The sequence below is a fragment of the Bidens hawaiensis genome, unplaced genomic scaffold (genome assembly GCF_021521415.1).
Source record: "Bidens hawaiensis isolate Kalapana, Puna unplaced genomic scaffold, B.hawaiensis_p1.1 tig00000326_1, whole genome shotgun sequence".
Lineage (NCBI taxonomy): Eukaryota > Viridiplantae > Streptophyta > Magnoliopsida > Asterales > Asteraceae > Bidens > Bidens hawaiensis.
This window is the reverse complement of record NW_027491025.1, coordinates 5991203-6007708: the sequence shown is the minus strand read 5'-3', so window position 1 is coordinate 6007708 and position 16506 is coordinate 5991203.

Below are 16506 nucleotides of genomic sequence, written 5' to 3'. Positions count from 1 at the left end.
GAAGCTCTTTATAAGAGATAGAATTTTCATAATTATATTCTTTTATGCTTAGCATGCACCAAATGGTCCTAGCGGAGGGTGCGAAGCACCCGACGCGCACGCGCTCGGGCGAGGACGAGGACGATGGCGATGGCGAAGGGCGTTGGGCGCAATGTGGCGCTTTGATGGCGCACTTCGCACGCTCGCATCACTGCGAGCCGCTTGAGAGCCGCCTTAGTATTTTTAGACAACGAGAGTTAGACCCAGAAGTGACAAGCTATCAAAGACAAGTACCAAAATTTAAAAGTAATATCAGGGACTCATCGCGATACGCGATGAGTCCAAGAACACGGCCATCGCGTATCGCGAAGGATCGTGATGAATCAGAGACACGTGTCACACTCTGGTGACACGTGGCAGCAGGGCAGGACACGTGGCAGGCTACGTGTCAACACGTGGCGTTCATGCAGAAATGGCGGCATTGTGATACGCGACATAGTTAAAAAAGGAGCCCATCGCGTATCTGATGGTCGGTTAATTTGTATATGTTTTAGTTCGTTTATTATTTAGTTTTAATTGTTTATTCTAGAACTATCGATACTTCATACGTGTTTTATTAGATTTCAGGTCATAGGCGTTAAAGTACTCAATATGGACCTGTCATGACACGGAATGAAGACCCGGGATGTCCAGCACGCAAAACGATGAAATGGTTAAAGTTTGCTGTAACAGGGTCCCATCGCGGTACGCGATGGGCTTGCTGAGGTCCCCATCGCGTACCGCGATGGGTTATAAAATAACTTTGACTTTCGGTCAATCGTGCTACGCAATCGACCCTTAAGAAGGCCCCGTACCGCGACGGTGTGCAGACGGGATTTTGAGTTTATAACTTCTTTGTCATCAAGAAAAAAACCCTAACTCCGTCTTTGAAGAATAGAGGCGATTTCCAGCAGTTCCGATAGGCGATTTCACCATCCTAGCTCGTGTCAAGACCATATCTATGATCCATATCATCCGTATTGAAGATTCGATGATGCCGCGGCTCGGCTAATCTCCTAGAATCGCACTCGGGATGTATAGTTTGTAACCTTTTACAGTTTTTCTCATGTGGTTAAGAATACTCATGTTTTGTTATTGATGATTAATATATGATTATAGATGTTTGGTATTTCTGAGTGTTCGGTCGGTTTAGGTTTACGTTGGTCTGAATGATCTGTTACCAGTTGCTAGATAATTAGTCATATAACTGTTTGGTTAGATTGAATACGATAAAACATACAATTACCCTTAACTGAGTCAAACTGGCAAGGACCATGATAACCAGTGCCGTGTGTAAAGTAATTGTTGATGTCTAAGGTTTTGTCTGAGTGATCAGTTTTCAGTTAATCGTTAATAATTAATCTGTTAGGTTGCATGAGATACTGTTGGTTGCTTACTTGAATTCCCGGGTGTTATTTGCTTTGTTAACTGTTTGAAATTCGTTTACTTGTTTATTGCTTAGTTCTCTGAATTTACTAAAAATTGCTTGTGTGATTAGCACTAAAAATTAGTCACTTCATAATATTAAATCTGTTACACGAATACATTGACCACATACTCCTTGTGATACGATACCCTACTTGCTCTAACTATTTAGAATAATTAGGTTGTTGATTGACTCAAACGACGGTCATCAAAATGACGCCGTTGCCGGGGAGTTAGTGTGCTTAGTGTTTTCGTGTTATTTGATTTTTGTGTTTAATTTTAATTTTAGTTTTAGTTTTAATTTTGTTTTCAATTTTTAGTTTAAATTTTATTTTTCTGTATTTTACGCGGGTTGTGTTAGTTGTGCAGATTACAGGTTTATGCACACCCGCCATTCGGGCCGACAGTCTCCGTTAATTTACGAGCCCGAAATAGAGAGGTTAGCTCGGAAGAACCGAGTACAAAACAGAAATTCAGAAATGGCATACCAGAACCAGAACCAAAACCAACACGAAAACCAGAACCAGAACAATAACCAAAACCAAGACCCACTCCCACAAAATAACGCATTTCACCCAGACAACATACCTGACCCACTAAATTTCAATAACCAAAATGACCCAAATCACTTAGCTCGTGCTTCCAGAACCCGAAACCAAAACCCAAGACGAAACCTAAACCTCAACTTTGACCGAGCCGGACCATCCGCTCCAAATAATAACCCCAACTGCCGAGTTCGGATAAATATCGATGATGTTCAACCGAGTGTTCCGACAGAAGATGAAGACGAAGGGGAAAATAATAATCGAAACGAAGGTTTGGAGATCGATAATGAGGTAGACAGATGGGTTAGAAATAATCGGGCATATGAGCTCGAAAATGAAGGTTTTGAGCAGGAAGATGTGGGTTATGGTAATCGGGATGAAGAGGTAGAAGAGCCGGTTAATCGAAGACGGGCTGAACCAGTTGACAGAAACTAAAGGGGTCGAGAAAGGGTGAATCGGGCGGAACGGCCCGAAAGAGTTCGTGGTATTCCGGTTAACAGGGGCGGTATGGGAAACCCTGGGGGGCTTAGGAGAAATTACATAGCCCTGGCTCATGGTGTTAACAGTCGGTTCAGACCGGCTATCTCAGATGGAGCATCCCCGTTGGTTCCACAGGAACGAGTGCAGGGACAACAAACTTTCAAGTCTCGGCCATTCTACATCAACATCAATCCTCACTTCAACGGGATGGCTTCGGAAGACTCGTATTCACACTTAACGGATTTTTCGGCTATCTGCGGGTCTATCGGTGATGGTACGTTTGATCAAGATGAAGTCCGGTTGCGATTATTCCAATTTTCCCTAAAAGACAAAGCGAAACTTTGGTTTAACTCGCTACCGATGCACAGTATCAGAAACTGGGCCGAGATGCAACAAGTTTTTCTAAACGAGTTTTATTCACACTCGAAGACTACCGAGGCCCGTTCCGACATTCGTCACTTTTCATAGTTACCTGGTGAGTTATTTCACGAAGCCTTTACCAGATATAAAGACATGATCAGGAAATGCCCACATCACCAAATCGAACTGTGGGAACTGGTAAGGTGCTTTGTTGATGGTTGACATACGAGGACCGAAAGCATCTTAAGGCCTCGTGTAATGGTCTGTTGCTGAATCAGCCTGAGGAAGATGATTGGGATTTTTTGGAATTTATGTGTGAAGATTCCAGGGCAGAAGCAGCAGCTGAAAGACGAAGACGTGGTAATTCCTCCAGGTCAGTTAAGTCAGTCATGAGTGAATCTGGAATAATTACTGAGTTGGAACGTGAACTGGCTGAGTTGAAAAAGGGTAAGAAAAAAGAGGTCGGGAAAGTTGGTGTTAAATTCCCGGTTTGTGAAGATTGTGGTGAAATCGGGCATAAGGCAGAAAATTGCCCCGAGTATTATGATGATGTGGATGATGACACCGAGGAAGTTAATTATGCTTATGGGGATTCCAAAGGCCAAGGGTTAAATTCGAACACATATCACCTGGGCCTGAGGAATCACCCGAACTTTCATTACGGGAACGCGTCTTCTTAGTTGAACCCGAACTTTCAGGGATTGAGCCAGAACAGATCGCAGGGTAATTACCGCCAGAGCGGTTATCAGCAGGGTTCGAGTAATCAGAATCGGGGGTATAACAGAGACGGTAACCGGGGTGGAAATTCTTCGGGTAATCAGGATAAACAGAAAGGGCCCTCGGGAAATTCTGATGAGTCGGTGCGTTCGAAGTTGGATGCGTTGTTGAAAGTCATGACCGATCACAAAACCGAAATGAAGCAACAGTTTGAGTTACTGGATAAGTCGTCAGAGGCAATGATGAAGCAGATCGGCCAGCTCGCTTCAGATGTGGCAAAGTTACAGAAAAACACTAGCCAACTCCCGAGCGACACCACAGTAAACCCGAACCACTACAGTTCCAGTTCGAAAAAGCACGTCAATCAGGTAAGTATTTTATGTAGTGGTAAGAAATATGATAATAAGGTTGGAGGTCCACCACCATTGATTGATGGGGTGGTGGAAGAGATTGATGAAAATCTCGTCAGTGATAACGAGCCGGAACCAATTAAATTAAATGAATCTAACAAAAATGAAACTAAAAATAATAAATCGGTTCCGAAGGATGACACCAACAACTCTAAGGATAAGGAAAAGATGAAAACCGTTCCATATCCCGATGCTTTGTTGGCGCCATCGAAGGCGAAGATGGCATCAAAACGAGGCCCGCAACAAGAAGAAATGTGGGAAACTTTTAAACAAGTTAAAATTAACATTCCTCTTTTAGATGCCATTAAACAAATTCCCGCCTATGCTAAGTATTTAAAAGAATTGTGCACACAGAAAAGGAGTCATAAGATTCCTAAACATATTGATTTTACCGATAATGTGAGTGCAATTCTTTCAGGTGATCTTCCACCCAAGCTACAAGATCCGGGAACGCCCATTATACCCATTCAAGTGGGTGATTTTAAAATGACTCGGGCGCTTCTAGATCTTGGAGCTAGCATCAGTATTCTCCCGGGAAGTCTATATGATCGGTATGACTTTGGCCCGCTTCGCGCGGCTGCCACCACGGTTGTCCTGGCTGACCAGACATCGAAACTGCCCCGAGGAATATTGACTGACGTTATCGTCAAGGTGGAAGAATTTTACTTTCCAGCTGACTTTTTGGTCCTCGATTATGTTTCGGGTGAAAGGACCAAACAGCCTACGATTATCCTCGGTAGACCATTTTTAGCTACCGCAAATGCCAACATTAATTGTAGAAATGGTACTGTTGACATGGCATTCGGTAACCGTAAGCTGAGAATTAATGTTTTCACACGTGGAAATAATTCTCCGGTCGATGACGAGTGCTTCATGGCTGATGTCATTGACGAGTGAATCCCGCTATACGATTCTGTCGTCAGTTCGGATGGCACAGCGGAGACGTGTTTTTTGTTTGATAGGTTACAGGTGGAAACAGACAGGTTGCTGGAAGAGGAAGAAAAACAAATGGAGATCGCAGCTGTGCGAGGAGACCGTCCACCATGGTCAGTTCAGGTGGAACCGCTTCCCGAGAAGATTAATACTGGGTTAAAACCGTCAATGTTGGAAGCACCGAAAGTCGAGCTGAATGAGCTCCCAAAGCATTTAAAATATGCTTTTCTTGGTAAGAATAATACGTTGCCTGTTATTATAGCTTCTAACTTGTCTTTGGAATAGGAAAATGCTTTGATGAAGGTGCTGGTTGCGAATAAAGAAGCAATCGGGTGGACGATAGCGGATCTGAAGGGAATCAGTCCCTCCATTGTGATGCACAAAATTTTAACAAATCCGGCTGTCAAACCTGCACACGATGCTCAGCGGAGGTTGAACCCGAACATGAGGGAAGTGGTGAAGAAGGAAGTGCTAAAGTGGCTAGATGCTGGCATTATCTTTGCTATATCAGACAGCACGTGGGTGAGCCCGACACAGACGGTACCGAAAAAGGCGGGCATCTAAGTCGTCAAGGACGACTCAGGTAAAGAGGTCACCACCCGGCCGGTAACCGTGTGGCGCATTTGTATTGATTATCGTAAACTGAACGCGACAACATCAAAAGATCACTTTTCGCTTCCGTTTATCGATCAAATTATCGAAAATGTGTCTGGTCAAAAATTTTATTGCTTTTTAGATGGGTATTCCGGGTATAACCAGATATTTATTCATCCTGAAGATCAGGAAAAGACTACGTTTACGTGCCCGTACGGCACATTCGCGTTTAGGCGAATGTCATTCGGGTTATGTAACGCCCCCGCCACCTTTCATAGGGGCATGATGAGTATCTTTTCAGATATGGTAGGGGAGTCTTTAGAAATTTTCATGGATGATTTTTCGATTTTCGGCACATCTTTCGAGTCATGTTTAAACCAACTCAAAAGAGTTTTGAAAAGATGTGTCGAAACGAACTTGGTTCTTAGTTGGGAAAAGAGCCATTTTATGGTCCAAGTGGGAATTGTTTTGGGCCATGTTGTTTCGAGTCGTGGGATCGAGGTGGATCGGGCTAAGGTCCAAGTCATTTCTACTCTACCTCATCCCACCAATGTCAAAGGCATTAGATCGTTTCTAGGGCATGCCAGGTTTTATAGACGGTTTATTAAGGGTTTTAGTGACATTACCAAACCCTTATGTAATTTATTGCTTAAGGATGCCCCGTTTGACTTTAATGATGAATGTGCTAAGGCTTTTGACATTTTGTAATTGAAATTAGTTGAAGCCCCAATCTTGCAATCACCCGATTAGAGTTTACCTTTAGTAATAATGTGTGATGCAAGTGATTACGCGGTCGGGGCTGTTTTGGGTCAATGGGTCGACAAGAAACCCGTTGCTATATACTATGCGAGTAAAACCCTCTCGGATGCTCAATTAAATTATACCACAACCGAGAAGGAGTTACTAGTAGTAGTATATGCTCTAGATAAATTCCGGTCTTATATTTGGGGTAGTAAAGTTATTATATATTCTGACCATTCTGCTGTCAGGTACCTCATGGACAAAAAGGATGCAAAACCGAGGCTTATCAGATGGGTTTTGTTGTTGTAGGAATTTGATCTAGAGATTCGGAACAAGAAAGGGAGTGAAAATGTCGTTGCAGATCACTTGTCCCGAATTATGGTGAAAAATGAGGACATAGATGGGCCCATTAACGAGTCCTTCCCGGATGAGCATATTCTGGCAATTTCACAAAATCCCTGGTTTGCTCATATTGTTAATTTTAAAGTTGCAGGTGATTTACCAGAGCATTGGCCAAGGAGAAAGAAGAAATAGTTGATGTCCCAAGCCAAACAGTACATTTGGGACGATCTAGATTTGTTTAAAATTGGCGCAGATAAGATGATCAGACGATGCATACCCGAGGAGGATGTCAGAGCGGTGTTGGAACACGCACATTCGTCTGCGCGTGGTGGTCATTTTAGTGGCCAGAAAACTGCTCGAAAAGTTTTAACGAGTGGTTTCTTTTGGCCATCCTTGTTTAAGGATGCTCAAGAGTTTGCGACACACTGTTTAAAGTGTCAACAACTCGAGAGTATTTCAAAGAGGGACGAGATGCCCTTGAACCCAATCCTTGTTGTTGATATTTTTGACGTTTGGGGGATCGATTTCATGGCCCGTTTCCTAATTCGCATGGTAATCTGTATATCCTAGTGGCCGTTGATTATGTGTCTAAATGGGTCGAGGCAATAGCCACTAGGACAAATGATCATACAGTCGTTTGCAATTTCGTTCAAAGTAATATTTTTTCGAGATTTGGAGTCCCCCGAACTATCATAAGTGACGGGGGATCTCATTTTAAGAATTTTAAATTCGGGAAATTGCTTAAACGATACGGTGTTGATCACAGAATAGCAACTCCTTACCATCCACAAACGAGTGGACAAGTGGAGGTTTCTAATAGGCAAATTAAACAAATTTTGCAGAAAACCGTTCAGGCGGACTGAAAAGATTGGTCAACTAAGTTGACTGATGCTCTATGGGCCTACCGAACTGCTTATAAAACGCCAATTGGAACCACCCCTTATAGACTTGTATATGGAAAGGATTGCCATTTACCAGTTGAAATTGCACAAAGAGCGTTTTGGGCTACTAAACAGGTTAATATGGATTATGATGATGCAGGTAAAGCGAGGAAATTGGCTTTGTGCGAGATCGAGGAGTTGAGAGATGAGGCATACGATTGCGCGTCCGCTTACAAGGCAAAGATGAAGAAAGTTCATGATGCTAATATCCGGTTGAAGAATTTTGAAGTTGGTCAACGAGTGTGGTTGTACAACACGAGAATGAAACTCTTCCCGGGCAAGCTATGAAGTAAGTGGACGGGCCCGAACTCGATTGTAAGAGTTGGGAATCATGGTCAGTTGAGATTGAAGATTTTGATGATCATTTGAGACAAGTGGTAAATGGCTATAGACTGAAGCCATATTTGGAGATGAAGGACATACACGAGCTGGATGAGGAATCGGTGAATTTTATTGTAACTTCACCGGTTTATTTGAGTTTGAAGCTTTGTCGAGCTGTAGACTTTAAATTCAGCGCTTATGGGAGGCAACCCGGGGTTTGTAAGTGTCTGTCCAGTTTTGTTTTTATTTTATTAAGTTTTGTACTTAGTGTCGTCTCGAGTTTTATGCAGTAAACGCCAAGTCGGGTGAAGCTTGTTGAAGGATGGGAAATTAGAGAAGTTCGGTAAGCATTGGTGTAGTACACGTCACTCCAGGTATGTAAAGGTATTTTCAGTTTTGAACGTGTCCAGGGTGATGTCGGGATGCCAAAACAGGTGTGTTTTCGAAAAATTTCAAATCTGATTTCTGAACCCATCGTGGCACGCGATGGGCATGGCATAACACCCCATCGCGGTACGCGATGGGGTTAAAAACCCTAATTGACTAAATTGGGCGGCGGTACGCTCCCAATCTGATTTTTGACCCATCGCGTACCGCGATGGGCCTTGGAGCTCCGCCAACCCGGGTTCTTTATATCCGTCTTCTTCTTCTTTCTTTCTTTATTCTCTCCTTCTTCTTCTCTCTCCTTCCCGTCTTTCCTCCGATCAATATCCACCACCGTCCAACCTCCTTCCTCCTCCACCACTGTTATCACCCACCACACCTCACCCATCCAACCGCACCGCCGTCGTCCCCAATCATCACCACCATCACTCCGCTTTCACCAAACCCTGTCACCATCACCATCCATTCACCACCACCACTAATCCATACCCCCCTCCCGTCACCACCAAACCCCCTGCCATCCCACTGACCACCCCCACAACTGCCGACCACAGACAACACACGACTACAGTCCCTTTTGTTTAATCGATTCACTTTCGTTGGTCGACTTTGAGGTACGTTATTTTTATTTTATTACATCGATGTGCGGTTTGCGGGATTAGTGGGTTTTATTGGGGTCACTGTGGTTGTCGGGGTATTGTTGAATTATTATTGGGTTGTTTTGGATTTGTCGGGGCGATTGGGTTTGTTGGGACATTGGTTCGGGTATCTATTTGTTACTTGGAATTTTTGGTTGTCGGGTTAGTCGGGTTGGTTATTCGGTTGGCTAATCAAGATTGTTCAATGTGTCGGGTCGGGTTTTGATATTCACCTCCAAAAATCATTATTTTACAATAAAATAAATCATAGTGTTTGTTCTTTATTAAACGATTTATGTGAACGTATTTTTAAAATATTTTATTAATACTTCAAAACCCGAATCGACATATCAGTTGTTGCTGTGCACATTTTTCGAGACAGTTAGTTTGTATGTTAGCTAGTTAGAGTCGTTGGTTTGTTTTGTGTTGTCGTGTCTTTTTGAGTATGTTGGTTTTTAGATTCGGTTTGTCGTGTTGTGTCGGGTCACGTTTGATTGTGTTTTGGTTAATCGAGTCTCGGGGAAATTTTGTTAGTTTGAAACTGAAAAGTTTGAAATTTTAAGGGATTACTCGCCGTTACTCAATCTCCATTCGGGCGGGTTAATCTGGTTTTTAGAAATACGCACAGGGTGTCCCCGAATTTTTCGTCTTTATTTATTTTATTTTTAATATTTTATTAATATTTTAATATTATTTTATTATATGGGACGACCGCGACCGAAATGCTATACGGTCGTCGCCATAGTAACATATCTAATTTGCATGTTTGATTTTGCAGATATGTCTGATGCACTAGAGTCCTCGCGCACCCGGCGCAAGAGGCAGCAGACTGATCCTCGTGTCATCCGCTACAGTAGTGATGATGTGCAGATTGTAGAGGGCATCGAGCCAGCAGATATTATGGGTGATGGACGTATTCCTCATCAGGTTCTTCGATTCTATTTCACATCAGAGGAGTATACGAGACTCTAGCGGATACGACAGATGCAGCTACTTCACCATCGTTCATTCGATTGGACATTGTTGCGTCAGTTGGAGATTCACGACCAGGTACGTGAGTTATTGAAAGGTCCGTGGGCGGATGTGCTTGCATGTGAGTCGACTCCGTATGTCGAGCCCATACTTGAGTTTTATTCGACTGTTGACTTCACGCCCACGGATTTTAGTGAGCCACGCGCGGTATCATTCTCACTGGGACGACAGCTGTACGAGATGTCAGTCCCAGATTTTGCCGTGGCCACTGAATTTTATACGACCGAGCAGGTTCAGGCGCCTGCCTTCCTCCAGAGTATACGTGGTTACACGACACATACTCAGGACCCTCGTGAGTACTGGCTCACGGAGGCTAGCTCGGTCAGTATTGGGCAGAGATCGCCGATGGGGCCCACTCCAGTGCTGTTGTGGAGTCGTCTATTCGGGACCCCATCCATCGCTACATTCACAGGATCGTTGCCTGTACTCTCATCGGCCGACATTCGGGCCACGAGAAGTGCAGCAACTTAGATCTGCTGTGTTTATATTCTATCCTTGGCCAGCGACCGGCCAATGTGGCGATGCTCCTACTCACGTCATTCGCTCGGGGTAGCAGACTACAGGGATCCTCGGCACGTTTACCCTTAGGGCCTTACATCACGAGGATCGCCGAGGCTTGGGGTTTTTAAGCGTTATCCTACTAGATATTTTACGCGGGGGCCACCTATAGGCGTTTTTGGGATATTGGAGGCCCGTCGGGCCGGGATCGTTGAGGAGCATGATCCAGTAGCTTTAGTACCAGTTCGACAGGGTCCACAGGCACCACCACCAGAGGGGTCGGAGGCTGCAGTTTCTCTACAGAGAGGTATTCCGACATGCCGTCAGTGTGGTCCGACTCCACATATCATGCTACCTCAGCAGCAGCATTCACTCCGAGAGAGATCAGCATCTTCCTTACGCCTGCCGCAACAACCCGTCACATTGGCTATGATATATCAGCGACAGTCGGAGATCCTGGAGGAGGCTCGGGCCCATCGACAGGAGGTTCGGGCCGATATGGAGGAGGCCCGAGAACATAGGCTGGAGACGCGGTCCCATCTGGCCCGCCATGATGATTATTTTCGTTTGTTATTTGTCTCTTCGCAGGTACCGCTCCCGCAGTCATTGATTATCACAGCGGAGCAGCCTGTGGATCTGCAGGACGAGGCAGCTGATGATCCGCCAACACAGTAGCTTTTTGGTTACCTTTTTCACTTTATTTTGTTTTTATTAGTATCATGGTTTGTATTATATTATATTATATTTTGCGGATTCATGTATGGGTAACTGGTTGGGTTGTTATGTTTATATATCTTTTGATTGCTGCTGTGTATGATTTATTTGTATATTTTGTTGTAATCGAACTTTGTGGGTGTTGTTCGCCATAAACCCTCACGAGACCCCACTCGTCCTCCCGGGCTACCGGGGGGTTTACAGGGCTTGTTGCATACGCTAAATGCAATCGTGATTCCTACGAAAGTGAGTTAGGTCTTTTAACGTTTTTAACTAACTTAGCAGAATTTCTTATGAAACGACTTAATTTGGCTCGGTAATTGTTTTAATAACTTTAACGAATATTCATTTTCATAACTCTTAAAAGACCTATGTATTACACTTGTGAGAAGCTTGCTTCTACACGTCTCGAGATTTTGCAGGTTCGATTGTCAGTTTGGTAATTGGATGAGACGAGAGTATACGAGTGTTATGAGAGTTCACAAGCCGACTGGTCCTTCTCCAGTCACGTTGATATCAGGTGATTTCAGTTTCATAATTTATTTTTGTTTTTATTGCTTTAAACGTTAAAAGTGTAATTGTATACTTGTTAGTAGAACCGCCACAGATAAGCCCCAAAATTTTAAAATTGCTTAATAGACAAAAAGTCAATTTCAACCCCGTCCCTCAAATGTTCATTAATTGTTTTATCATTTTTAACTTTGAGGACAAGGTTAAGTGTTCTTACATTGAGGACAATGTAAACCTCAAGTGTGGGGATGGGGGAAATTTGAAAAATTCTAGCCCGATAGTACCTCGAAGAGTGTTCAGAAACCAAAGTTAACTGTTAATTTTTGCCATTAATGCCAAGTTATAGGTTTCTGGTCATGGTTGGTTTGTCAGTTTCTCAAGTCTTACTCACAAATTTTTTTATAACGAGAAGTTGAAAATGGGGTCGTTTAGGCGGGGATAACGAGTCAAGGGGACGGGTATACATGTTTCATATCGGCAACCCATTATTTCAAACATATTGTGAGATGGCCCCATATACTTAATACACATACTATATAATAGATATAAAACATGTCTTACACCATTGATTGAGGGAAACCAGTATGTTTTACAGAGTTAGAACTTGCTTGTCACATGCTTATCGAGATCTTAATACCACCACCTGTATGGAGATTAGGATTTTAGAAAACCTTTACATACACTTTTCCTCTACTAAATAAATTTCCTTACCCGACATTGTCCCCCTAGGAGCCCATTTGGACCTCATTCCTGCTTATTTGCTAAACCAGACATTACACACCATTTCAGCCTTGGCCTTCATTATATTTTAACCCTGTGTGATGAAATCCAGTTCGTTATCGACTTGTATATAGTCAGTTGCTGAGCATAGTACACAATGTGTGTATGTCTTGGTTGAGTTGTAAATATGTGTTTGTCAGAGTTGTATAATTATTTGCTTCAGGGTATTGTCTATCAGTTGGTAAAAAAAAAATAAAAATAAAAAATAAATAAAATAAAAAATTCAGCAAAACGCCAAAAAGAAAGTCACTTCTTATTCAGTTATGTAATTAGCAGTCTGTTTTTTTTAGTTGTCTGTGTATTTATTTAACTGGGTTTCATCCACCTTAGTCACTAAATATGCCTATTCCGCACCCAACTTAAGCCTCAACAAAACCCTAGTCCGAGTCTTTATGCAACCGGCGGGTAATGGGTGGAGATAAGACTGACCTGCAAGCTTATTAAGTTGTGACTCATATTTGGTATTTGCAGGCAGAGACATATACTGGCACATCTTTTGCTAGTCCAGATATTAAACCGAGAGGAGTGTTGATAGTGTGAGGGGTATGAACATGTATGCTTTAACCGGAAACAAAGTACACTTGTCTGGGCGGCTCTATTGTTTTTATTATAGCATTTAACCGTATTTGTGAGATGTTAATCTAAAAACAGTGTCAGTCTGGGAAACTGGGTATGACCTTAAACCTTACTAGTATTAATGGAGATAATCTACATACCTATGATGGAGGTCGATGTTTGCTTTAGAGTCTTGCTTGGGGGCAAGCAAAAGATAAGTGTGGGGATGTGATGGTCGGTTAATTTGTATATGTTTTAGTTCGTTTATTATTTAGTTTTAACTGTTTATTCTAGAACTATCGATACTTCATACGTGTTTTATTGGATTTCAGGTCATAGGCGTTAAAGTACTCAATATGGACCTGTCGTGACACGGAATGAAGACCCGGGATGTCCAGCACGTAAAACGATGAAATGGTTAAAGTTTGCTGTAACAGGGTCCCATCGCGGTACGCGATGGGCTTGCTGAGGTCCCCATCGCGTACCGCGATGGGTTATAAAATAACTTTGACTTTCGGTCAATCGCGCTACGCGATCGACCCTTAAAGAAGGCCCCGTCGCGTACCGCGACGGGTGTGCAGACGGGATTTTGAGTTTATAACTTCTTTGTCATCAAGAAAAAAACCCTAACTCCGTTTTTGAAGAATAGAGGCGATTTCCAGCAGTTACGATATGCGATTTCACCATCCTAGCTCGTTTCAAGACCATATCTATGATCCATATCATCCGTATTGAAGATTCGATGATGTCGCGGCTCGGCTAATCTCTTAGAATTGCACCCGGTATGTATAGTTTGTAACCTTTTACAGTTTTTCTCATGTGGTTAAGAATACTTATGTTTTGTTATTGATGATTAATATATGATTATTGATGTTTGGTATTTCTGAGTGTTCGGTCGGTTTAGGTTTACGTTGGTCTGAACGATCTGTTACCAGTTGCTAGATAATTAGTCATATAACTGTTTGGTTAGATTGAAAGCGATAAAACATACAATTACCCTTAACTGAGTCACACTGGCAATGACTGTTTGATAACCAGTGCCGTGTGTAAAGTAATTGTTGATGTCTAAGGTTTTGTCTGAGTGATCAGTTTTCAGTTAATCGTTAATAATTAATCTGTTAGTTTGCATGAGATACTGTTGGTTGCTTACTTGAATTCCCGGGTGTTATTTGCTTTGTTAACTGTTTGAAATTCGTTTACTTGTTCATTGCTTAGTTATCTGAATTTACTAAAATTGCTTGTGTGATCAGCACTAAAAATTAGTCACTTCATAATATTAAATCTGTTACACGAATACATTGACCACATACTCCTTGTGATACGATACCCTACTTGTTCTAACTATTTAGAATAATTAGGTTTTTGATTGACTCAAACGACGGTCATCAGTATCGCGATGGGACTCAAATTCAGCTATAAAAGGGGAGCCTCACGACTCATTTCCCTCACACACTCCCACTCTCTCGCTAAGTTACTTTCTCTCTCTACACCGTTTTGCGTGCCACCGACCCAAAAATCATCACCTCGTAATCCGTGCCAAATACCCGGTATTTTTTCTCGAAGTGTGTACTGCCAAGAAGTAACCCGAAATACGGTCTCGAAGTACGTGCACGACCCAACGACGACTACACATTGACTCGATTTGCGTGCCAAGAAAGGTGGATCAAAACGCCTTGATAAACGTGCATATAGAGTAGAAGTGCTGCCCGTATAAACTTAGGAATATCTAACTCCGAATACCCGTGCAAGGTAAGGGTTCTGCCTAAGTTATTATTTTATTATTATAAATGGCTTAGACCATAGTCGGAGGTATAGCCGAACCTTGATTACAATTAAGTAATATATAACTTTTCTTAAGCAAAGGTTATAGTCAAAATATTGTTTCTTCTTGATTAAGAAACGTAAGCAAGTATATACAAAGAATATAATTAAAATAGTATTTTTTTATTATTAAGAAATATAATATTCAAAGAGTATATTTAAATTAATATTTCTTTTTGAAGAAGAAACTCAGTATAGACGTTTCTTCCTGAAGAAGAAACGTAGCATATAATTGGTAAATAAAGAAAGAAACTAAAGGTCCAAATGTTTTATACAAACAAATGTTTTTATCAAGCTTAAAGCTATACAAAACAAGACTAAAGGTCTAAAGCTAGATCGATGATCTAGTTATTTATTCAAAAGGTTATTCTCGAACTATAGGTCCGAGGTAACAAGTAAAGAAGCAGAAAACAGGAATCAGTATCAGAAACTGATTATAAACAGAGAAGGTGAATACGCCCCAAACCTTTTACAAACTCTTTTAGAGTCAGAATGTTTGCATAGGATTTACGAATCCTTAAAACTTTGTGTTACAATAATAAGAAACGGACACTTTGATTAAGAGTATACATGTGTCTGGATCCATTCATACATGGTGACTCGGCATTTTCCCGAGGCCATGCTGTCACACCCCGACCAAAGGCGGCGGAACATGCCGAGGTGTAACAATTGCCCATAAGCACGTACCACTATTAAAGCGACAATATTTAATAAACTCATTTCATTTCACATCATCGAAAATGTCACATAACCAAATATTCATAAGTCAAATACAACAAAATATAGCAAATCAAATATTGTTCATTTTTGATAATAACTTGAAGGTCTTGACATTCGTTTTCTCCACAAGCACCAAATCAACCGATATGCAAACCTGTAACATTTCATAAAATAAAGTTTGTCAACACAAAGGTTGGTGAGCAATTCATAAGTATAAGCATATAAGTATATAGTAATAAGAAAGATCCACAAAACTAGTATACGAAACAATAAATAAAAGCCACAACTTGGATAAATAGACAATCGCTAATTGAATTACGTTAGCGCCACCTAGCTACAAGGGGTTGCCAAGTAGTCTAGGATTTAATAGATGTTCGTTAATTGCATTACGTTAACGACACCTTGTTACAAGGGGATGCCAAGTAGTCTAGGATTTATAGATTCAACCAACCGAAAGCGATAAACACATAGGCATATAAGCATAGAGCACCAAATCGAGCAAGTATTTAAGTAAAGTATACAACAACGTTTGTGGTTTAAGACCCAAGTATAAAACATTTAGTTTTGATAAGATGAAATGTCACCCTAAAACAAAAGATAGAAAACGGGGTATGAAGTTACTCACGTTCAAGTAATAAACTTGAAAAATTGATTATTTGGAGATTTGCCGGAACGACGAGTTTAACGTATGAAGCCTAAATAAAAGAAAGTCTTGGATTTAGAAAGGTTGTCTTGAAGATCTTTAAATAAAATAATTGTTGCAAAAATTAAACAATTAAAGTTCAAGGTTTAAAATGTAACTATTTAAGAATTTTATAACAATAAGCCTTTAAAAATGTAAGTTTGCTCGAAACCAGGTTAAAGTATCTAACCTTAATATTTACTTAACCAATGTTAAGTAATAAGGTGGGAAAAATGCTAAAATGCAAGTTCCATTGGGCTAGAGATGCTAAAACGGGTCTTTAACGAGTGTTCGGGTTGTTGGTTCGGGTCTTGACGAATGGTCAAACCCAAAGTCAACTTTCCA